We start from the raw sequence: 24,291 nt of genomic DNA, 5'->3' as shown, positions 1-24,291 counted from the left end.
ATGGTGAAAAGAAGAAGGAAGAAGGAATGAAGAGCTGTTTCTTGAAGAAGCTGTGAAGGAGTAAGTTTGAAAGTTGCTAAATGCCATTTCTGCACAGTAGACAAGCCATATTTGCTTTCAAGCCTTTTAGTTTCTTTATTCCTAAAACTGTCTCACTTGTATCTTCACTACGGTTTATCAAAGATCTCAGGTAATTCCCTTTAATATCTAGGAAAGTTCTAGTTAGTTTTCTGACCTTTAAAACTAAAAGAGACCCAGCATACTTTCCAGATCTTTGTAGGGCTAGGAAATAGCCTTATAGGAAGAGCAAGAATGCTTGCCAGTTACCCCAATTATCAGATGCTCCTATCATGGGCTGGAGTTTATCTCAAGAAGGTGGTGTCCTTTGAGATCTTTTGCAGCCATTTTAGGATGGCTCCCTTTCACTGTGTAACACATTGGCAGGTCATGTGAGACACTTATTTTTTATTTTATTATTTTTATTTTTTGTGATACTGGGGGTTGAGCCCAGGAACATTCTATCACCAAGCTACATTCTCAGCCCTTTTTTTTTTAATTTTAAAACATCTTGGTTAATTACTGAAAGTCTCACTAAATTGTTGAAGCTGGCCTTGAACCTGTGATTCTCCTGCCTTATCCTCTCAAGTTCTAGAATTATAGGCATGTGTCACCATGTCTATCTCATTTTTAATATAAATTTCTAGACTGCAACCTTTTTGAGACAGAAAGTATTGGAAACCTGAATCTCATAATTTATTCAGGAGAAAAACAATAGAAGTATTTATTTAAGGGAGATGGATATTCATCCCTAATATTGACATTATGAGTAATATAATTAAAGGAAGAGTGGCTTCCAACCCGGGTAACAGTGACCAGCACTGTCCTGTTACTCCAAAGGAATAGTCCATTGAAATAAAGGAAACAAAGTCTAAGAAGTAAATTGTGGCATGTTTTTTTCAGCAAATAAAAAAACATTTTTGAAAGGTAAAGTGAGACAAAATAAAAATTTCTTCAGTGAGAGAAAAGCCTTATGCAAGCTAGCAAATTGTCAGGGTTCCAAATCCATGCTGTGAACTGTTTTGGAATTTATCTCACAGATCCCTCCGGCCCCTTATGGCTTGGAAGAGAGTTTCGCTTTACTCCAAACCTTGTTAAGCCGTGTTTGGGGTAATTTCACCATGGAGTCCACAAACCTCAGATTCTTTCTTAGCCAAGTTCCAGCTGGCAAGCACAATCAAGCTGCCTTTGCCATTGCTTTAAGGAAACAGAGTACTGTGGCTCTTCAAATCCGAGCACAGGACTGAGCTGCCTGAACTTGCACCCACTTTCAGTTCTTTCTTCCTAAGTGTGGGTGTTTGGGATTTTTTTTCTTTTTTATGATTACCTTCAAATTGAAAAGATGTCTACTCTTTGAGAAAAAAGGAAAAAAATTCTTCTATTTCTTTATCTGCCATAGCTCAGTAACATTCTTCAGGCACTCTATATTTTTTTCCAAACAATGGAACTATTAACACTGCGAATGTTAAGAAAGTACAAAGAAAGTCCAGGCTTTTTTCTTGGGATCTCCAAAAGCCCCTATTGCACATAACTGTAAGTCAGCACCCCATTTCTGTTCACTCACCCATGTCCATTCACAATGCTGAGGTGAGTTTGTGTCAGGAAAACTCTCATTCAGTTATGCTTATTTAAAAAATTAACTAAAACTCTCCATAAATCCTTTTACAATAACCATTTATTCACTAGTGTGGCTTAGCAGCTACTCTCATTAACTGAATAAAAAAATTAACTTTTCTGAATATAATTTTTATCATATTATTGCCCAAGAGCAATCATGTTCCACATAAGTAATTTATAGAATAAAGGTATAGGTAGAGTGTGTGTGTGTGTGTGTGTGTGTTTGTGTGTGTGTGTGTATGAGTGTGTGTGTAGAGAGAGAAAGAGTGAGGGAGGCAGGGGGGGAAAGAGGGGTCTTCTTTGATATTTACTTCTGTTGTACATTAGCAATTGTTTCATTCTCAAACAAAATAAAATCATTAGAACACTTTCTTTTGTTCTTCACTATTCACTACACACAAATTCTATCAATTGTCAAAGACAAGAATTAAAATACTGAAGAGTCCTTGTGAAGCACCTGACAGTTCCAGAGAAGAGGTGCATTATGATGTAAACAGCAGCCTTTTGTACTGTGCAAGCTAGCTCCAAGAGGAAATCCAGCTCTACACCTTGAGAGGAAGTTTGCAGTAATATTGATGTGGTAAATAATAATTCCGGTCTGACTTCTACTTAATAGTCAGCTTAAATTAAATTTACAGTGAAAATCAGTCAACCAATATTTATTAAACATTTACAGGAAAGTGTGGTGGTGCACCCAATTCTATTAACTGGAAATATGACACACGTCACAGAAATCTCTTTCCAGTTATAACTTTGATGGGGCATAGAATCGATTCATAAAAACAGTACACATTTTGCCAGAATAACTAAGAAAGCATGTATGTCTCCTGGAGACAGAAACATGGCCTTGTGATTTTATCCTAAAGAACCCCAGAATTCTGTAGTCAGAGACCTGGTTCATTGTGCCTTACAGGCTGCTGAAGCAGTCTCTAAACTTCTTAGTTCTAACCCGAGTGTAAGAGGACAAAGACCACAATGTGCACCACGTTTAACCTTTCTGACTGTTCTAGAATCAATACTGAACTGGGCCAGTAGCTACAATGATATCAAAAATTATCTTGGATGTTGCCCCCTATTTTATTTACTAAAATCCTCCCAGGCCTGTTCTAGCTCTTATCTACTTTGTATTGCATCCCTTCTCTTTAGAGAATGAACTACATCTCTCTAAGAGCTAATCACTTAATATAGCGAAGTCCAACTTGATTGTGAACATCCACAGAAAGGCTTGGTAACAATTCTCTCAGTCAGGTGAAGCCATTCCCACCCTTCACACCCATATCAGCACCCCAGAATCAAGCTTCATGGATTCTGACTGCTTCAATATTTTGAAAGGCTAATGTCTACATGTTAAAGGATTAGGAAAGATGGAAGCTCCCTCAGATCTAGTCAAATACTAAGGGCAGGCTAAGCTACTGGTTTGCACCCCAAAAGAGAGCATAGGAACTAAGAAATTCTTCCATTCCTTCTTGATTTAATTGGTGCCTTTTGATCAATATTTTGTCTCTCATAGATGAGAAAAGCAATGTCTGAGGCAGTTCATTTAACTGCAGAGCACATGCACTTTCATTCATTTGTTCTCTCTTCAGTAAAGGTCAGAGTTAATCAAAGAATGTCATGTACATGATCATTCTGAAATTACTAAAGGCCTCAGAGATGGGTGGCTGCAATCTCTGATCTAAAAATCCCCCACTTGTTCTTCAGAAACAAAGAGAATATGAGTCAATTGACACTGTATACAGCTTGAATTGTTTTTGTTGAGAACAATTTGTTATTATCACTTGTCTCCGGTAGCTGTCATCTGCCTGGGGATTTGATGAATAGAGTACATGAAAGTGTGGGCATCAGTGAATTAGCCAGTGATTCAGACCTATTGGAAGGTCACATCTCATTTTTCATGCCTAGTTTGAAAATCTGAAATGTTAATACTGTAGGAAACCCAAAACAGCCTTGCAATCTTTAACACAAATTACTTTTTCAGTCAGTAACTTAATTCTAAATTTATTCTTCCATAATAAACAAAATCAAAACTTAAATATTCAGTTGATTTTTAACCACATGAGGTTCCTGACAAGCCATATTATATGACCGTCATGGCAATGTTTAAAAAGAATTTTTAAAGGTTTTGATTAATGATTGGTCCCCAATAAAAACTAATCAGATTCTTCAGATATTTTGACCTGAATTTATAAATTTAACAGGTTTGAGTATCATATACATCTTACTTCAATTCATATTCTTTTGTCCACATCCAGTATAGGGAAACTTGGGAAATACAATCATTGTGTCCAGCTGAAGCATAAATAGATCCTATTTATAAAAAGGTAAAAAGAGCCGGGCGTGGTGGTGCACGCTTGTAATCCCCGCGCTTGGGAGGCAGAGACAGGAGGATCGCGCAGGTTCGAAGCTAGCTGCGCACGCTGGCTTAGGAGACCCTGTTTCCAAATAAAAATGTAAAAATAGGTCTGGGAGTGTAGCTCGGAGATAGAAGGGCTTCCAGGAACCCCAGTACCACCAAAAAAAAAAAAAAAAAAAAGGTAAAAAGAGAAGACCTGTCTTTAAGAAGCAATTACCAGTCTCTGACACACTAATGTTGCTTCTGATGAGCTAGGCTGAGAGCTGATTCTTCTCAAACTTATTTTTTCCTAGAAACCCCTGTGGTCTAGTACCCACTTGGTGATTACTACGAGAGATTCAAGCACAGATGTACACAGGCATAGTCACACTCGTGTTGCTTCTAATGAGTTAGGCTGAGAGCTGACCATTCTCAACATTATTTTCTTTCTAGCAGCCCCTGTGATCCAGTACCTCCTTAGTGATTACTTTGAAAGATTCAAGCATAGATATAGAATTTATATACTCAGGAAATGGTCCTAGGCTCAGTACAAGTTTCCTAACTTAGTAAAAGTTTCATTTTCTAAGTGATTGCATTTTTCTCGTTACATTTTTATTGTTATATAGAGATTAAAGTTTAAAGAATACCACAAAGGAATTTAGTCCTGCCAGGTAAAACTTTGTGTAATGGACTCTGTCCTTGGTGGTTATCTTCAGAGCTGTCTCTAAATAGGGCCTGGATTTTGGTTTAAGAGATCCAAGGAGATGAAATTAACAAATCAATACAAGGTCAGAATTCATCCCTTAAAAAAATGTCTTCATTAAAGTACTTTGATGAAGGTTATTTTTGCCTCCTTGACTTGCTCTATAAAAGGGAAGTTTATATAGATGATGGATCAGTATGGTTTATGCTATATACATTTAACAACAAATCAAGTTTGAACCAAAGCAATCAGCTTATTTTCTTAAAGGTCTTTGATATTTTCTAAAGATCACATTTCCAAACTATTGTTTTGCTCAGGGGATTTTTTTTCCCCATCTATTCTGCTTGGCATTTGAAAAAGTTGTTTCTTTTTGGTAGCTTAATAAATCTCTAATCTTTCCTCTACCAATAACCTGAGCTCAAATATGGAAAAGCAAAGCAATGATGATTGAGAAGGGCAAGAAAGAATAACATACGTGTACGGATAATAGAACAACTTAGTTTCTGCTCCTTTTCACAAATAAGTCTGTTTTTAAGATTACATGATTCACACTGCTTTCCATTATCCCTACAAATTCCCGAATCCATCTACCATTTGAAAAGTCATTATATTTCAAACAAAAACTTCCTGCTGGCATTGGAATAGGTGCTCTATATTACATTATTCTCAAAGATGTTGCTACAATTCTAGAATTGGAAATTTTATAATAATGTTCAACTCTATTTTTAAAAAGGGGACCAGTTATTTTTCCATCAAGCTAGAGACAGAGGCTCATTAATATTTATGCCTTACTTAGTTTCCTTTTTTGACTGGTTGAGCATGGGCATTGAGATTTGTGTCCCAGGTGCCTTTACTTGCTTTCAGGAGCTGTCTAGTTCATTTGTGTGGCTATCCCAGAAAAAACAGAACTTGTCAGTGCTGGTAAAAAAAAAAAAAGTAGCTATTACCCTGGGTGAGACTCAGGGAATCTAGACATTGCTCATGATATTATCTGGATGAACATATTATATTTCTCCAAAGGGAGGCTCCAAAAACTTAGATTATAATCTCAAAGGTATCTATCTACAAGCTCTCAGTGGCTTAAAACTGTAGTACTATTTCTTTTCCAAATTGCAGAAGGAATTGCTATACTTTAAAGGAAGTAGTATCATCATGTGTTTCTCTCCTTCACCTGTGGGAAGTATGATGGAGCCTAGGAGAAGCCAAGACAGGATTGTTGGCTATGAACACAGAGGAGTATGGTGGTCAGAGAAGTTCATGGACCCACATGTGGGGTGGAGTGGGGTAGGGGGTACCCTCATTTCTCATCCTCAGTTCACTCAGTGACATTTCTCAACTCAATACTTCACATGTCCTATGGGTGAAGTGTTTAATCCAGACATAAAAACACTACCTACTCTATTTTTCAACAACACTTATATCTCAGATTGCAATTTGCAATTCAGGACATAGGAGTGTCCTGAACTGTTGGCTTTCTGAGGACAAGAACAGATCCTGTCTCTTATTCTCTTATAAAGCAGTTCACATATAATATATGTCCCATAATGATGCATTTAATTGAATTAAGCACAGAATTACACAGGTTTTATATAGTATGCTTATCAAGTCCCTTGGGATTTATATAAAATTCTCTTTCTCTGATTTATTATACAAACCAAATGTAATTTGGACTTCAAGTACTATGCAAAATGACAAAATACAAAATACAAGATCTTTGTAGACAAAAAAGCACATTCATACCCACTAGGTAATTTCTTTTTTTTTTTACCTAACATAGGAATTAACCTAATGCATGCTAGATCTCACTTCAGTTCTTTTGCAAACCTAGACACATGTACATGCCCAGAAAAAGAATAACCCACAGAAAATGGCCAGTCATTGGTAATTTGAGGTTAAAATCAGGGGATTTTTTATGTTCTATCATTTTATTATTACTTGTAGTTAATATTTAACATGATACATCTATCTACTGTTACACATTTAATTGGCTTTTGTTCTTGTAGCTCCTTTTTTAAGAGTGCAAAGACTGCATAAATAAACTTTAAATTAAATATCCTACCCCTGAGTAACTGATAAAAACAATGCAAATAATAAACAGGTGGGCAAGAGAAAACAGAAGGAAATTAAAAGTGAAGGAAGTATACCGTAGTCCAAGGGCTCTATCTTATCTCCTGGGCTTTTGTTTATTCTGTTACAGCCAATATTTGCTCAGCACCTAAGTCATGCTGTGTGCCAGGCATAGGAAGCACAGAAATGAATAAGATCACTGAGGAACACAAACAAATCACCTTTTATAACACAAGGCAAAACCAAAATGAACTGTAAATGCAGTTATGTGGGACATGATAAAACACCAGTCAATGACAGGTAGCACATACACAGTGGTCTTATAAGATGTTATCACCTAGTGACATTATAATCATTTTTGTATGATTACTCTTCATTATAAACAAGACTAAAATCACCTAAAATGCATTTCTTAGAACATGTCCTTGCCAAAAAAAAAAAAAATGTTACAAGATTGTAATTAAAGCCTTGGTTGAGAGACAAGAAATCTCTGGCTTAGTGTGACGGGTTACGTGCCCTTGACAAAGAAGGATTGACTGCAATCCTTCTTCTACATGGAAGGCATAATGTTAAATGCCAGGTGAGGGTGAGGACCAAAGAAGAGGGGGAAAAAAAGGGACTCCTAAGGAAAATCAAGAGATCGACCATCCCTGACTCACAATGAGTTTATTGCTATTGTTCTACTTCAGGATGGTGTGAAAGCCATAGACATTAAGTAGCAACTATACTTCCAACTTTGAATTTGGGTCTTTTCTGGGGCTAAGTCTATGGAGTGCTGTAAAAGACTTTCTTGTGATAGTGGTCAGCAGCTCTGAGCTGCAGCTCCCTTTCAGCCACTCAAGGGCAAACAACCCCTGTACTACAGTGAGCTGTGTGGTTACCCTGTGACCTTCAATAACTAGGTGTACTTACTGCATTTTCAATATGAGAAATTTTCTATTTGTGGTGGGTTAATCAGATCGTAATACCAATATAAGTCAAGTATTACTTCTGCCTCAGGAATATTCTTTAATTATGAATAGGATATATATAATCCATATTCAACCTCAGCATGTTAATTTTGTCCTGAAAATTTCTTATTCACCACCAACTAAACTAACCTAATCCCACTTACCACACATGCACGTTGGAATCCATGTATTTGTAATTTTGACTTGTAAATATTTCAAGCATTAAAATTTAATTCCTTGACAACCTGATAATAAGAATCATACTTACTCCCTACCCCAAGAATAAAATCTCACCCCTCACCTCTCCCCCTAGAAATGGTATACCCATGCAAAACAGCCAGAAAATGTTTCTGCCTTCAGACACCAGCCAAGAGACATTTTCAATGTTTTCGATTCTTCTGAAGAACAAACAAAAACTTTACTTAAGATAGTATATGATTTTTATTAAAATTTAAAATTAAAGCTAATGTTCACATTGCAATGGAAAGAACATTTTACAGTAGGAGAAGAGCTAAATAAATATTGGCACATTCATATGTTTAAATATTATGTAGCTGTTAAAAATGGTATAGAAAAAATGATGTGGGCATTATGTACTACATGATAAATTAAGTGAAAAAAACAATCACAAAACAGAATATATGCATAATTATATTATTTTTAAAGTATGCATAGTAAAAGAAGATATTAGGCAGATAAACATCAAAACATAACATGAGGAAATTGTCAGGCTTTGTCTTTTACACTTTGCTGTATTCTCCAAATTTTCAAGCATGAATATGTGTGTCTTTTAAAGTAATTATAAAGGTCAAAGTTGTTTTTAAAAACAAAAGCAGAACAGTTTTTCTCTATCTAGCCTATTCAAATACATGTAATTTAAAAATTCTTTTTGATTCTCACATTTTGCTCAGAAATAGTGGCTTTTGGTGGGAGTAGGGGAAGTTGAGTTACAAAATAATCCTTCCTTCTTTAGGCAAAACCCAGCATCCACAGAATTCTCATTTTTCTCCCTGTGTGTCCCCTTTCTCTGCCCTTCTCTATGTTTACCCTCATCCTCACTCCAAAAATATTATTAGTATAGCTGGCCCCATCTTTCCTTGAGAGCCAATTTTCCAACTATGTCTCCTTAGTCTTAGATCCCACAGGGAATACCTTCTTTCAGTTCAGAGACAATTTATATGTGTTCAAGGGGGAAATCTAAACATACACACACACACACACACACACACACACACACACACACACACGAACCTCTGAGAGTTCTATGTGCCTTTTACACATAAATGATTGTTATGTATGATGGAAAGTTTCCATGTACCAGAAACTGCTTTATTCCACCAAAGACTCAACCCATGAATGGTGAAGTGCACACGTGCCTTTTTCACTTGTTCTGGTCTAGGACTTAAGGCTCAACTGTGTGTCTAAAAGCAAAATTCATGAAAAAGCAATTCTGTCAAAATAATTCCAGCAAAATGGCCCATCTTCCTCATACACCAGCTTGGACTGAATATATGCCTATGCGCTTCTGAACAGAAAGTGCAGAAATACTTCTTTTTGGGTTAAGTTTTCTTATGATCTTATGATATTCGTGTGTGTGCGTGTGTGTGTGTGCGCGCACACATGCTCGTGAGTATTGCTGGGTATTGAACCCAGGGACATCCAACTTACAAGCTACATCTCTGCCCAATTTTTTTTTTTTTTTTTTTTTTGCGGTACTGGGGATGGAACCCAAGGGTATTGTACCTCCGAGCTACACATCCAGTCCTGTTGTTTAATATTTTTATTTTTTGAAACAGGGCCTACGTTTTTGCTATTTTTTCTAAGGCCTATTTTTTGCTAAGGGCCTAAGTAGCTGAGGCTGTCTGCAAACTGCAATCCTCCGGTCTCCACCTCCCAAATGCTGGGATTACAAGTATATACCACCACATCTGGCTAGTCTTTATTTTGAAGCAGGATCTCACTAAGTTGCAGAGGGTCTCACTAAGTAACTGATAACTATTAAGATCCAGCTGCAAACCCTGATACTTCATATTCTTTTTTATACTGTGCTTTTATTGTATATTATAATCTCACATCATAATGTAAATCATGTTGACAGTCACATACATGCACAAAGTATTTAGTTGTTCTTCCCCTCGCCTCCCCATTTTCCCCCTTCCTAATAAATAGGTATTTTCATATAACTACCATAGTCGATAGCAGTATTCCCATTAAAAAGCCTCAATCTTCCTCCTTTCTTTTTCCTATACCACCTCACTGTTTCTAGTGGGGTTTCTCCTTCATTATCTGAAGTCCCTCTTGTATCTCAATTATTCCCTACTTTGTGCATATTAGAGAAAACATATGACCCTTCACCTTCTGGAATGGCTAATCTCATTTAAATAATGTTCTCTAGGTTCTTCTATTTTCTGGAAAAGGACATAATTTTGTTATTTACAAGTATAATTCTACTGTGTGTATTTCCCATAATTTTGTAATCCATTCATCTCTTGATGAACACCTAGGTAGTTCCATAGTTTTGCTATTGTGAATATGCTGCTATGAAGAAGGGTATACATATATTACTATAGTTCTCTGGGTTTAGGCCCTTTGGAAAGATACCCAGGAGTAATATAGCTGGATTGTATGGTGGATCCATTCCTAGTTTTTTAAGGAAACTTTACATTGACTTCTACAGTGGCTCAACTTGTTTGCAATCCCACCAAAAGTATACAACAGTTCCTATTTCCCCATATCATTGCCAACATTTATAGTTATTTGATTTCTTGATGATTGCCATTCTAATTGGGGTTAGATGTCATCTTAGTGTAGTTTTTATTTGTATCTCCTTAATTGCTAATGATGTTGAACATTTTTTCATGTATCTATTGGCCATCTGTATCTCTTCTTTTGCAAGGTGTCTATTCAATTCAGTTGCCAATGTGTTAGGTTATTTTAGTATTAAGTCTTTTAAGTTTTTTGTATCTTCTAGATATTAGTCCTCTTTCCAAGGGATAGCTAGCAAATATTTTCTCCTAATCTATGTACTTTGTCTTTAGACGCTTGATAGTTTCCTTTGATGTGCTTTTAAGTTTAATGCCAACTCACTTATTAATTCTTGTTTTAACTTCCTAACCTTTGGAGGTTTTGTTGAGGAAGTTTCTATCTGTGTCTATATATTGAAGTGTTGAAACTAAGCCCTACTCTGGTAGTTTCATAGTTGCTGGTCTGACTTCTGGGTCTTTGATCCATCTCAAGTTGACTCTTGTGCAGGGTAAGAGGTAAGGATTTAGTTCCACTTTTCTACAACTATATAGCCCATTTTCCCAATACCATTTGTTTAAAAAGTCTGTCTTTTCTCCAGTGTATGTGTCTGGCACTTTTGCCAAAAATCAATTGGCTATAAGTGTATGGATTTGCTTCTGTATTTTCTATTCTGTTCCATTGGTCTTTCTCCCTGTTTTTGTGCCAATACCGTGCTGTTTTGGCTACTATACCTCTGTAGTATATTTTGAAGACATACTTCTTATGCTTTCTGCATGGTTCTTATTTCTGAGAATTTCTATGGCTATTCTGGGTCTTTTGTTTCTTAATAAGAAATTTATGACTGATTTTTCTAGGTCTGTGAAGAATTGCATTGGTATTTTGATAGAGATTGTATTGACTCTGTAGATAATTTTTGGTAAAATGATTATTTGATGATATTTATTCTGCCTATATAAGAGCAAGAGAGATTTGTCCATTTTCCAAGATATTCTAAATTTTTTTCTTTCGTGTTTAATAATTTTTATTATAGAGGTCTTTTACCTCCTTGATTAGTTTTACTCTTAGGCATTTTATTGGTTTTGGGGTTACTGAGAATGGAATTATTTTCTTCTCAGTGGATTCATGGTTGGTAAGTAGAAAAGTTACTACATTTTTAGATTGATTTTGTTTCCAACTACTTTGCTCAATCTATTAATAAGCCCTAGTATCTTTTGGTTAGGATTTTTGGGTCTTCTAGATAAGTATCATGTTATCTGTGAATAAAAATAATTTTAATTCTTCTTTTCCTATTTGAATTCTTTTGATGTTTTATTTCTCTAGCAAGAGTCTTGAGTATTGAAAAGGAGTGATAATAGTTGGCATCTTTGTCTTGTTCCTGATTTTAAAGAGAATTCCCATAGGTTTTCCCATTCAATATGATGTTGGCTTTGGGTTTATTATATATTGCTTTAATGATGTTGAGGTACATTCCTTCTATTTTTATTTTCTTCAGTGTTTTTAGCATAAATAGATGTTGTATTTTGTCAAATGCTTTTTCAGCATCTATTGCCATGCTTATGTGATTTTAGTATGTCCTTAGTTCCATTTATGTAGTGAATAAAATGTATTTATTTCTGTATGTTGAACTAGCCTTGATTTTCTGGGATGAAACCAACTTAGTCATAGTGTACAATTTTCCTAATGCTGTTTTAAATATGCATAGCTAGTATTTTGTTTAGAATATTTGCATCTATGGTCATCAATGATATTGGTTTATAATTTTCTTTTCCTGAGATATCTTTATTTGGTTTTGGTATTAATATGATACTGGCCTCATAGAAGAAGATTGGAATAATTCCATCTATTTTAATTTCACAGAATAACTTTTGAAGCATTGAGTTTAGTTCTTCTGTAAGAGTTTTATAGAATTTAGCTAGAAATCCATCTAGAACTGGTTTTTTTATGGAATACTTTTTATTTTTGTTTCTATCTCTTTGCATGCTATTGGGTGATTTAAGTTTTCTATAACCTCTTGATTCAAATTAGGTAAGTTATATGTATTTAGAAGTCTATCAATTTCTTCCATGTTTTCCAGTTTATTGTAATATAAGTTTTCATAATAGTTTCTGATGATCCTCTGCATTTTCTCACTGCCTGTGGGGCACCAATCCCCATATGCTTGTTACAATCATGTAAGATACTGTGAGTCACTGGCATACATGCATGCCAAGCATAAGCTGCGCTGGTGGAGAGAATGTTGACTTCCCAGCCTGTAGCTATGATCAAGTGAAACCTTGTTGAGCCCCTGGCCTCTCAGTGTAGGCTAGCCAAGATGGCACTACTGTCACTCTCCACCCAAGGCCCTAGATTTGGCAGGGAGAGATTACAGGGTTCCAAGCCAGGGGCTTGGATGGCTCAATTCCTTAGCCCCAGGGATACCACCACTACCCTAGGTAGCCATAACCACAGGAGTCCTTGCTGGCATCCGGTGCTGGTACTTGCAGCATCAAAATATAGCCAGGTGCAAGTTCACTGCTTTCCAAGCCTGAAACTTGATAGCCTGAGCTGTTTCCCTCCATACACCAAGAGTGGGTGTCCTGCACTATTCCCTAGAGACCCGGCATGGCTTGATGAACTGCAGACTGTAGGTCCCTCCCTCCAGAATGTCCCTAGGGGCTGTCTGCTCATTCATATTTTCACTGTGTCTGACAGTAGCCCCTCTCCCACCTCTTCAGGAGTGGTATGCAAAATCACAGGCCCCTTGAATCTATTTCCTCACCATACAAGTTTCTGTGGCCAATCAGGGCAGTCTCCCACTGAGATGGCTTGTTAACTTGGGGTCTTGGTGAGCACCACACCAGTGATCTGGAGGCGATGTATTCAGCCATAGCCACAGGGTCCAGCTGGGTTGCCTGGGCAGCTGGGTCCCTGTTGAGCATGGAGTAACAGCTGGGTCCCTGTTGAGCATGGAGTAAAATCCCTACTGCTTTCAATGATGGTCTCTAGTCACCAGCCTCATGACAATCCATTATTTCTTGGCTGGAAGTTCCTGGGAGCAACAGTGCCAGCAGCTGCCAGCTCTGACACATCCTGGATAAGATGTTGCCACCACTGCTCTGCGTTCACCAGGTGAGATGTGTGGAACCCTTCACAGTCCTCTGCTCTTTCTGCTAGTTCTGATTTTTTTTTTTTTGGCGGGTCTTGGGATGGAACCCAGGGGCATTCGACCTCCAAGCTATACCCCCTGCCCTGTATTTTATTCTTTGTTTTGAAACTGGGTCTCACTGAGTTGGCAGAGGTCCTCACTAAGTAGCTGAGGCTGTCCGCGAACCACAATCCTCTGGTCTCATCCTCCCGAATGCTGGGACAACCAGCGTGTGAGACCACGCCCAGCTTGTGCTTCTTTTCAACTTTCATTGTTTGTTGAGGTTTTTTTCTGACTTTCTTCTCTTGTCAAGAAACAATCTATCCAGTGATTAAGTTCTGAGTTTCAGAGCACCTGAAAACAGCTGTTTCTCTTTATGTCTCTATCTTCAGAATCTTTCTTATCATATTCTTTCAGGATTATTTTTCCTTGATTTTACCCTCCAGGTACCTCTTCCTTTTGCTTCCTAAGCACTTAGTCAATGATCAGTTTCTGCAGCCTTTCTAAGAACTAGCTGTGAAGGATGGACATTTTCATACAGTAAAGTGTACATATAATCAACTAGATAACTCTTAGAATAACAAAAAATTCCCCAAGTCTATCTAATAGGTACTGATTCCTAATAGTGGAATTCCAGCTGTCATAAAAGATGAGGTGGGAGGAGTGTATTTTAAACAAATTTTCTCCTGTACTCCCACAAAATATTCCTCTCTGGAGACCTCCCAACCTATTAGCAATCCAGAGCTTTGTCCCAGATTTGGAATCAGAAATGCTATGAGCTGCTTTTCCAGGGATTGGAATGTGTGTGAACTGAGCTACTTGTCTTGGCCATCTGGCTTGTGATCAGTTGGTCATTTTCAAGACCCGAAGTGTGTACAGATTCTCTCCTTTACCTGTGGTTTTTCTTTATTGTGATTTTGGTTACTTGCCATCAATCATGGCCTGAAAATATTATCATTTATCTTGATTCTTTTGAGACCACAATCATAACTTTTATTATAGTGTGATGTTATAATTGTTCTATTTTATTATTGTTATATATCTTACTGTACTTACTTATGAACTTTCTTATAGGTACACATGTATACATAGGAAAGAACAGCATATATAGGATTCAGTACTATCCAATATTTCAAGCTTCCACTGCAGGTTATGGAACATAGCCCTTGAAAACAAGGGCAGGAACCAGGAATCATACTTCATTTTCTCTCCTTGAGGGACCCTGGGATGCTCTGTATTTTCCAAGGCAACTCCAACATTATCTATATAAGTACGATTTTCCCCTAACTTTGACTTACTCGATGTAAACTGGATCTTTAGCCAATGTATCTGGGCCATGTAGATCAATCCTAATGCAACATCATGATTGTAAGATGAACTATTCTGTCACAGACCACACAAAACACCTAATTGGTATAAGACCATCCATCAATAGGATGCTAGGTAGCTTACATTAAGGAGAAAAAAAATGAGATTTATATATTTTTAGTTATTTATTAGTTTCTTAACCAAATATAGACTGAATACATATTATATATCAAGAATTGTTACAGAGGTTAGGAATCCAGCAGTACACAGCAGAGACAGATGAGAAAAATATCCCTGCTCTGATAAAATCTCTAGCTAACGATGGGAAGCAGATGATAGCAAAATAAATCAGCAAAGCATGTATACATTAACTGGAGATAATTGCTATAAAGAAAAACAAAGCAAAGAAAGAGGATAGAAAGGTTCATGGAGTGGTAGACAGTATGACCAGGAAAATTCACACTGAGCAGGTGACCTTAAAGTAAACTTACCATTTATTTTAATTATAATTATATAGATTAAAAATCAGTCCTAGCCCCAATTCTAAGAGAATCTGAATAGGTTTTTATTCTGAGTAAATGAAATATAACATGATCAGCAAAGCAATAGTCAAAAGGTTATTGTTGAGTAAATCCAAATATAATTTTCCATAACAAACACAAGGAATAACTTTCCCACAACCAGTAAGTAAACAAGCATCATAAACTCAGTGTTAAGAGCTATATAACAATAAATCATGGTAATTAAAACAGTCTTTCAGGAAATTTATTGCAAATAAACTAGCCAGCATTCATTTTATGATGACAAGATATACAAAACGCTAAAAATCTTAAAAGAAAGAATCATCATTTTCATCAAACAAATGTTTCTATTTGGACTCTTTTTTTTTTTTTTGAGGTACTGGGTTTGGAATCCAGGGGCATTCTACCTCCGAGCTAAACCCCCAGCCCTATTTTTTATTCTTTGTTTTTAAACATGGTCTCACTTGGTTGCAAAGGGCCTCACTAAGTTGCTGAGGCTGCCTTGAACTGCAATCCTCCTGTCTTAGTCTCCCAAATGCTGGGATTACAAGCGTGCACCACTACGCCTGGCTGGACTATCTTTAATGTAGCAAATTTACAATGGATTCCACACTCATTCCCTGACTTTAAAGGAGGTGCAAAGCTAGCTCTTAAAAAATAGAGAACACTAGGTTGAAGAGCCTCTTTGTTCTTCCAAGGTTCTTCATTGAATAGATTGAAACTCATCATCTCTATCATCAATTCTAACTCTACCCAAGGCTGAATTAAAGAATCAGGGGCCTATAGTTTTTAGGTTTATGTCTATTCTATGTTCAGCCATTAAACATACAATAGACCCTCCTCAAACAGGGATGATGATCAATGAAAGAATAGTACTTTTTCTATGGGAATTCAAATTGGGAAAATCTTAATGATTAGAACAATTGGCAGGTGCAGAAGTGGAATAAAGGAAGAGCAGCAAAGTTACATTAATAGGTGAAGAGGCAGGAGATGTGGGTCCTGACCAGCCTCAGGGCCAGTCTCTAGGACAGGAGCCATGAGTCAGTTCTTGCTTTTAGACTCTTCTTCCTTTTATTCTTAGAATATTGGCTTGAGCAAAGCTAAAAATGTTGGCTTCTTGCAACTGAGATTGCCTCTATAGGCACTGAGAAAAAAAGCACTGAGTCCTATTTTCAATCTATGATGGCAAAATCCTTTTAAAAAGTGGCTTATCAAATAATCCAATCAAAAACTGGGCAAGTGAACTAAATAGACACTTCACGAAAGAAGAAATTCAAATGGCCAATAAATGCATGAAAAAATGTTCAACATCATTGGCAATCAGAGAGATGCTAATCAAAACTACCCTGAGATTTCACCTAACTCCAACTAGAATGGCAATCATTCAAAACACAAACAACAACAAATGCTGGTGAGAATGTGGAGAAGTGGGAACTCTAAAACATTGTTGGCAGAATTGCAAATTAGTGCAACCACTTTGGAAAACACTATGAAGGATCCTCAGAAGAATGGGACCATATTTACCATTTGACCCAGCAATACCACTTCTGGGTATCTATCAAAAAGAAAGCAAACCAAACTACCAAACTAATGCATATGTATCTATGTTCATAGCTGTACAATTCACCATTGCCAAACTATGGAACCAGCCAAGATGTCCATCAACGGATTAATGGATTACAAAACTCTGGGATATGTACAGAATGGAATTTTACTCAGCCATTAAAAAAAAAACACAATTACATCATTTTCAGGGAAATGGATGGAACTGGAAGACATTATGCTAAGCGAGATAAGTCAATTGCAAAAAGTAAGAAACCAGATGTTTTCCCTAATATGTGAAAGCTAAGGTGAAATGGGTCATAGGAGAAACTCCAGGTGAAAAAGGAGACCCTATAGAGGAGCAAATCAGGCAATCTAATTGAAGGAATGGGAGGGGGGAAGAAGGAAACTCTCTAAAGCACATGATGTACTTAAACAAACATATTGATGTCAACCACTAAGCCAAGCATGGAAAGGAAAGTTGGGGAGGGAATGAGGTGGGGATGGGGTAGGAGCTGACTAGGCAATGTGTGCATGTATGTCTACACTAGTTTTTTATCCCATGATTGTGTATGAATACAATGCACCATAAAAAATTTCTAAATAAAACAAAAAGTGGTTTATTTTCTCCAATAAATGAATTGTGTATTAGAAACAATATTGCTGATAATGAGATGGGCTTACTCTCACACATCAGTCTATATCTTCACAGTGCCTGTTCTAAGGCCTGGAGAGAAAAGAATTCTACAGACATTGTGTCACAGAAAAAGCAAGCCTATCTTTATCATTTTTGTAAGCACTAAAGGTGATTGAACTGCACTCTCTAAATCATCTCTTTGTTGAACCACATGGCCTTCCAAATAAAATTATTAATGGCCCATTCATGAGCAGAATATAAAATAATAAGATGGTTAGCCACTATTTTACTAGCACTGTGTGCCAAGACATTTGCGTACATTATTGAAATTAATCTTCTCAGCAAACCTGCTCTTATAGAAAACAGGTCATAAGCCAACAGTCACACAGCTAGTGAGAAACAGTCAGAGTTTCAATCTGACCATGTCTGTGGACCACTTCCTTTTTTCCCAATTCCATCACCACAAAGCTGGAGGAATTTTGAAAGTGGTTGCATGAGAGGGCAAACACTCAAGAAACCTGAGTGAGTAATTTTTGAACTGGTGACTTTCTTACAGGTACAGAGCTATGGAGAAGCAAGGACACCGCCTCTGCCTGCTGACAGTTAATATTTAGTCTCAATGCTCAATCTAATTTCAATTCCCAATTTAGTCTCAAAAAAATTTTTTTAGGTGGTACAGGGGTTCCTGGAAACCTTTCTACCTCCAGGCTACACTCCCAGACCTATTTTTTATATTTTTATTTGGAAACAGGGTCTCTTAAGCCAGCACGGCTGGCTTCGAACCTGCGCAATCCTCCTGTCTCTGCCTCCCACGCGCGGGGATTACAAGCATGTGCCACCACGCCCGGCAAGTCTCAAAATTTTTATGCCTCAGTGATGCCTCATGATGAACAGGCAAAGTAGGAAGACAGAGACAGAGGGGAATCACTTGGTTAAGCCTGGAGGACACAGTCATACTCTCAAGATCTCCCAGTAGTTTGCATGTCCCCATGGGACTTTCATTAACCTAAGGATTAATTTCTCTTCTGACTGCAAAATCTTTCCTAATGCAGAAGAGCCCACACAGACTTTGCTTTATTAAACTTTTCATTTTGTCATCAATTCCACATCTAAATGAATTTTGCCTCTCAGCTTCCTGCATGCAAAGCCTATATGGAATATCAGAAAATGATGCTAAAGTTGTTTATTCTTCAAATTTCTCTTGCATGATAATGCTCTTATGAAAACAGCAAGACACAGAATGACACAAAAAACCTTTTGTCTCTGAGTAGCTCATTAGTAGCCCAGAGTCTTAGTTCTCAGGTAACATTCCAAGGTACTAAATTATTCATAGATAACTTGCCCAGATTTAAAGGCTGAGTACAAACCCCAGATGACTCCAGGGAAGTCCACAAGTTGTTCTCTGTGCATTTGACTTAATTAACTATCTGAGCAAATGCATTCTACATTTGCTCTTAAAAATTATTTTGTGGGACAGAAATTCAACAAATAATATAATTCCTGGCCTCTACTAATTGCTCTCATCTGCTACCCTCCCACGATCATTCCTCTACCCCAGATACACTGGGAAGTCTATCTCAGTCAGGAACCAAATGAATGCTGAAAGCAAAAACCAATTCTATCTTAGGGATACTAGCAGTAGCTCCAAGATCCTAGATAAGGGCGCCACAACCATGTGGAGCCAAGCAGCCTTGGTCAAACGGCTCTAGTTGATCATCGTCTTAAGATTGATCAGGCAGGACTTTGTAAGAAAAGCTGCTGTTCTGTAACAAAGTTGCTGTTGCCTCAGATACAGTTTTGACTTATCACAGGATGTTTACCCCATCAGACCTGTTGCTCCCAAAACCCAGGTAACCCAGAGCAAAGGAGACAGAAGCAATGGAGGCAGAGATACCGAGGTGTTCTAGCCGGGTTTTAGTTATCCATTGCATATTTGCAGGTCCTAGGGAAAGGTCAATGTTCTAGCAGAAGCAGTCTCTACGTTCTTGTTATAAGGCGGCCTCTACTTTGCATGCCAACTGAAATTTCCAAATGTCTTCAGGCCATGTAAATATCTGGCCAACCTGGTTCCTTGCAAGAGCTCTCATTACCCTCTTCATTCGATTTGATAATCCCCTGGAACATCTCTCAGAACTCAGGGAAGCATAACACTTAGAATTTTGTTACAAAGGATATAGATATACATAGGACAAATTCTGGGAATTTCCTGGGTGCACCACTTTCATGCCCTCTTCGCTTGAGTTGTGGCATCACTCCTGAACGTACCGGTGTATTCACCAATTAGAAAACTCTAACCAACCTCCTCTGGTGCCCAGAATTTTTATTGGTGTTTCATCATGTAGGCAAGCTTGATTAAATAATTTGTCATGTAACTGGACTCAACCTCCATGCCCCTACCCCTCCCTATTGTTATAAGGAGAGGAGCTTATAGCAAGAGGAGCTCCAAGATCATACATAAGGGCACCACGACCATATAGAGCCAAGTACCAACTTCAGGTCTGTTTTGTTGTTGGTCTTTGTAGTGACAAACCTCCATCCTGATGCTGTTTGGAGCATCAGGCCCCATCATTAGCTCCCCTTGGCCCCCAAGAGCCACCTCACTTAGTATATTAAAGATATTCTATCAGTCAGAAATTTTCAAGTTTTTTTTTTTATTGAAACTCTGTCCCAAAAACAGGGTCAAAGGACAGATAAATTCTTGACCATACCACATTGTATTATCTATATTATAATGACTCTTACTTTTATTCAGTCTTTGAAAGAGCCACCTATGAATATCCATCTCCCTACTTGGCCTATCTAGCTATTTCACAGGCCCTTCCAATTCTATATGGATAAAACTAAACGAACTCTCTCTCTCTTTCTCTCGCTCTCTGTGGTGCTGGATATTGAACCCAGGAGCCTTCTACCTCCAAGCTATACCTCCAGCTCAATTTTTTATTCTTTAATTTGTTTTTTATTTTTTATTTTTTTGGTGGTACTGGGGTGGAACCCAGAGGCCTCCTACCTCCGGGCTATACTCCCAGACCTATTTTCTATTTTATTTGGAAACAGGGTCTCAATAAGTTGCTGAGAGCCTCACTAAGTAGCTGAGGCTGGCTTCGAACCCATGTGATCCTCCTGTCTCAGCCTCCCAAGAGCGGGGATTACAAGCGTGTGCCACCACGCCCGGCCTTTATTCTTTAATTTTAAACAGTGTCTCACGAAGTTGCAGAGGGCCTCACTAAGAAGCTGATGCTGGCCAAGAACAGAGATCCTTCCGTTTCAACCTCCCAAGTACTGGAATTACAAGTGTATGCCACCATGCCTGGCTTTAAACTAATATCTCTCTAATACAGTTTTTAGCAAGCTTACTCAAAGAAACAAAGCAATTAAATGTGACAGATAGTAAGAGTTTTGTAATAAGGACTTCACTGAGTGCAGTCCTAGGTCTGTGTGAGGCTGTTGTCTTTCAATCTGGCGCTGGAGCCTGAAATCCTCTGAGAAGGAAAGAAGGTCATGAAGGGATGATATGAAAAGCCAGGAAAACTAAAACAGGAAGATGAGCCAGAACCCAGGAAGATGGGCGGAGCCTACATTGGCCACTTACTGCTTGTAACTTCTAACTTGCATGACACAAGGGACCTGCCAAAAGAGCTACATGGAGTTTCACAGGTATCTCCCCCAGGAGCTAGAAAAACAGGAGCTGAGGGACTGCAAACTTGGCTGCTTCCCCCCTCCCAACCTCCCAACAAAGAAACATGTAAATAAAGAGCATTCTCAAAGACCTACTGTCACCTCCCCACCAAGCTGTAGGCGGAAAGAAAATATGGCAGCTCTTTCAACTTTCCCTTTCCAAATCTCATGCAAAATGCCTCTGTGACCTCTGTTAATTTCAGGGAAAGGGATTCTGAAAAATGTAGGTTTGGCCTAGCTGAAATGATATAACAAAAACATACAGTTCTCCCAAAATATATATTTCTCTTTCTGTTTTTCCAAATCTCATTGAATGGCCCCATATTCTACCAAGATGTGTGTGTGTGTGTGTGTGTGTGTGTGTGTGTGTGTGTGAGAGAGAGAGAGAGAGAGAGAGAGAGAGAGAGACAGACAGACAGACAGACAGACAGACAGACACTGGGGATCAAACCCATAGGCATTCTACCTCTAAGCTACACTCTTATTCCTATTTTATTTTGAAACAGGCTTTTGCTAAGTTTCCGAGGATCTTGCTAAATTGCTGAGCCTGGTTTTGAAATACTACAATCCTCCTGTCTCATCCTCCCAAGTACAGGGATTATAGATGTGTGCCACCACACCTGACTTACCTAGATTTTTAAGTCATAAATATTGAGAAGTCATTCTTAATTTCTCCTCTCATGTAATCTACATCTAATTAATCACAAGTCCTCCTAGCTATACCTTGTAATAGTTGAATATATTGATAGTACTAGGTTCAAATTACTATCAGTCACTTGGGGATCAATTTCTGCTACTGCCTCGTGATAGCCTCTTAGCTGGATTCTCCATGCCAATGGCAAAAAACACAAGGGATAAAATTGTCTCTAAGCCTTATAAGGCTTTTCACAATCTGCTTTTGCTTACTTTACTGACTCTTCTCCCCGGGCCACACCAGATAGCATTCAACACTTTTCAAGTTTCTGCCCATTCTGAGCTCAGGGCCTTGACACCTCTTTTCCCTCAGCTAGAATACTCCTCTCTTCACTCCTATCCTAGCTAATACCTCCGACTCTGCTCTAACAGATATAAGAGATAAAATTATGAAAAAATGTATAAAGTTTGAAAAATACATCCATGACTACATACAATTCACACACATATCTTCTAAAGGGGAGAGCAGATCCTGGGCCCTTTCTTACTTGTGTAATCAGATAGTAAAGTGACATAACACAGGACACTGGATCTGGAATGAAAAAATAGTGATTTGAATCCTAATTTTGTGAACAAGCCTCCAAGTTCTAGGATCCCATTTCCATATTCATCAGCTCATTAAGATGGAGATAATCATACCAGTTATGCAATGGTTAGATGATTAAGCAATATAATAAAAGCCCCTAACTCTGTGTAGTTAATATATGTCTGTCCAGTAACTCTATAGGGAAAGCTGATACATGTTATGTCAGACACTGACTCTACCTTTTGGTACAATATGAAAGACAGTTCTGGAACTAGGTTGAGGGGAGCACAAAAGGCCCATCAGTAATGCCCCACTCCCAGTTTGTGGCTCTTTCTGTGACCCTTCCATAACTAGCCAAGCTATTTTTCTTTGACAAGTATCAAAATGTGTAAAACTATGTATTGAGTAAAAGAGCCTCAGCCTTGAAAATTATCTTTGTATATTATCTTTTAGTGTCATTATGATATCATATAGAGAAGAATCAAGACAACTATAATTTAAGATGGCTAAAAGTCAAAAGAATTAATGATGCTCATGGATCAATTACAGAGAATTGTAATTTGTTCAAGACAGATCCTCTGATTGGATTATGATAGTAACTGTGTGAAGATACTGTTCGAAAATGAGCTCTCTCTGGTACATTTAAGATAGAAAATTTAACAAATACAATATTGCTTAGCATACATAATGTGCCAGGCATGATCGTTCTGAACTGAGGGACATTATCATTGACTGACAAGCACCATAGTCAGAACAAAACCCAGGAACGATTAATCTGTTATAATTATAGCTGACAGTGTTAGTGTTACATACTCCTAAGTAATTATACCACTGGATGGTAGCCTTGGGGATGTTGTCATGGAAATTTTATTGTCAAGGACTCCTGCATATGCCAATTTTCTAATCAAGAAAGATGGGTCACTATTTTTCCTTTCTCTAGTTACCCTATTCCTGGGTTCCCCCCTCCCCATTTTTCATCCCCACTTCCCAGGAATCTTAACTTCATATTCAAAGTTGTTCGGAATGGATTAAAAATCACCATAACTTGTTTTTCCATAATATTTCAATCAAAATGATCAGCCATGAAATAGTAGTCACAGCTAATCAGTGTTTTGGATGCTAAACTGATTAATCTGTCAAAGTCTAACAACTATTAACAAAGAATCTTGATTAGTAGGTGTACTAGTAGATGTACTTTGGAAAATTGAAAACATTTATCCAAGTATACTAAGAGAATCAAAGATGACCTATCTCTGTTAATAGTGTTAATTACTTTTCTTTTGCATCATCCTCAGCTTGCACTTTCAGTTCCGCTGGGAAGGGACAATAGTGCATCAATTTATCCAATTATTTATTGAGCACATGATCAGTGCAGTCTTGGCTACATCAGTGCCTCTTTTTCCTCTCCAGTTGACCATTCCTGCTCTCTGAAAGTCACCTTAGTCTTATAATCTGCTCAAGTCTATGAAATACTCTCACTGTAAAATGAATCAGGATCCTATACCTATATAGAATTACTTGAGTAGCATGGGGCTGGAACAGAGGAACAAAAAATGCTGTGTTCTGCACTATTGCAGCATGAGTTGCCACAGAAAGTATAGGGTACATATGGGCTTCACATGGCGTTCACCCTGGGCTCTAGCTCTGAGGACCCAGTGCCATCCTCCAAGGGAAAGGCAGTACTAATAAGAGAATTTACCACCTAAGGGTACTTGCGTTGTGCCAACACTTTGCTAGGCAATTCACATACTTTGTAACATTTAAATAATTAATTAAATAATACCTATTAAATAA

This window comes from Muscardinus avellanarius, assembly GCF_963383645.1.
Source record: "Muscardinus avellanarius genome assembly, chromosome: 9".
NCBI lineage: Eukaryota > Metazoa > Chordata > Mammalia > Rodentia > Gliridae > Muscardinus > Muscardinus avellanarius.
Note: the sequence above shows the minus strand (reverse complement) of the source record.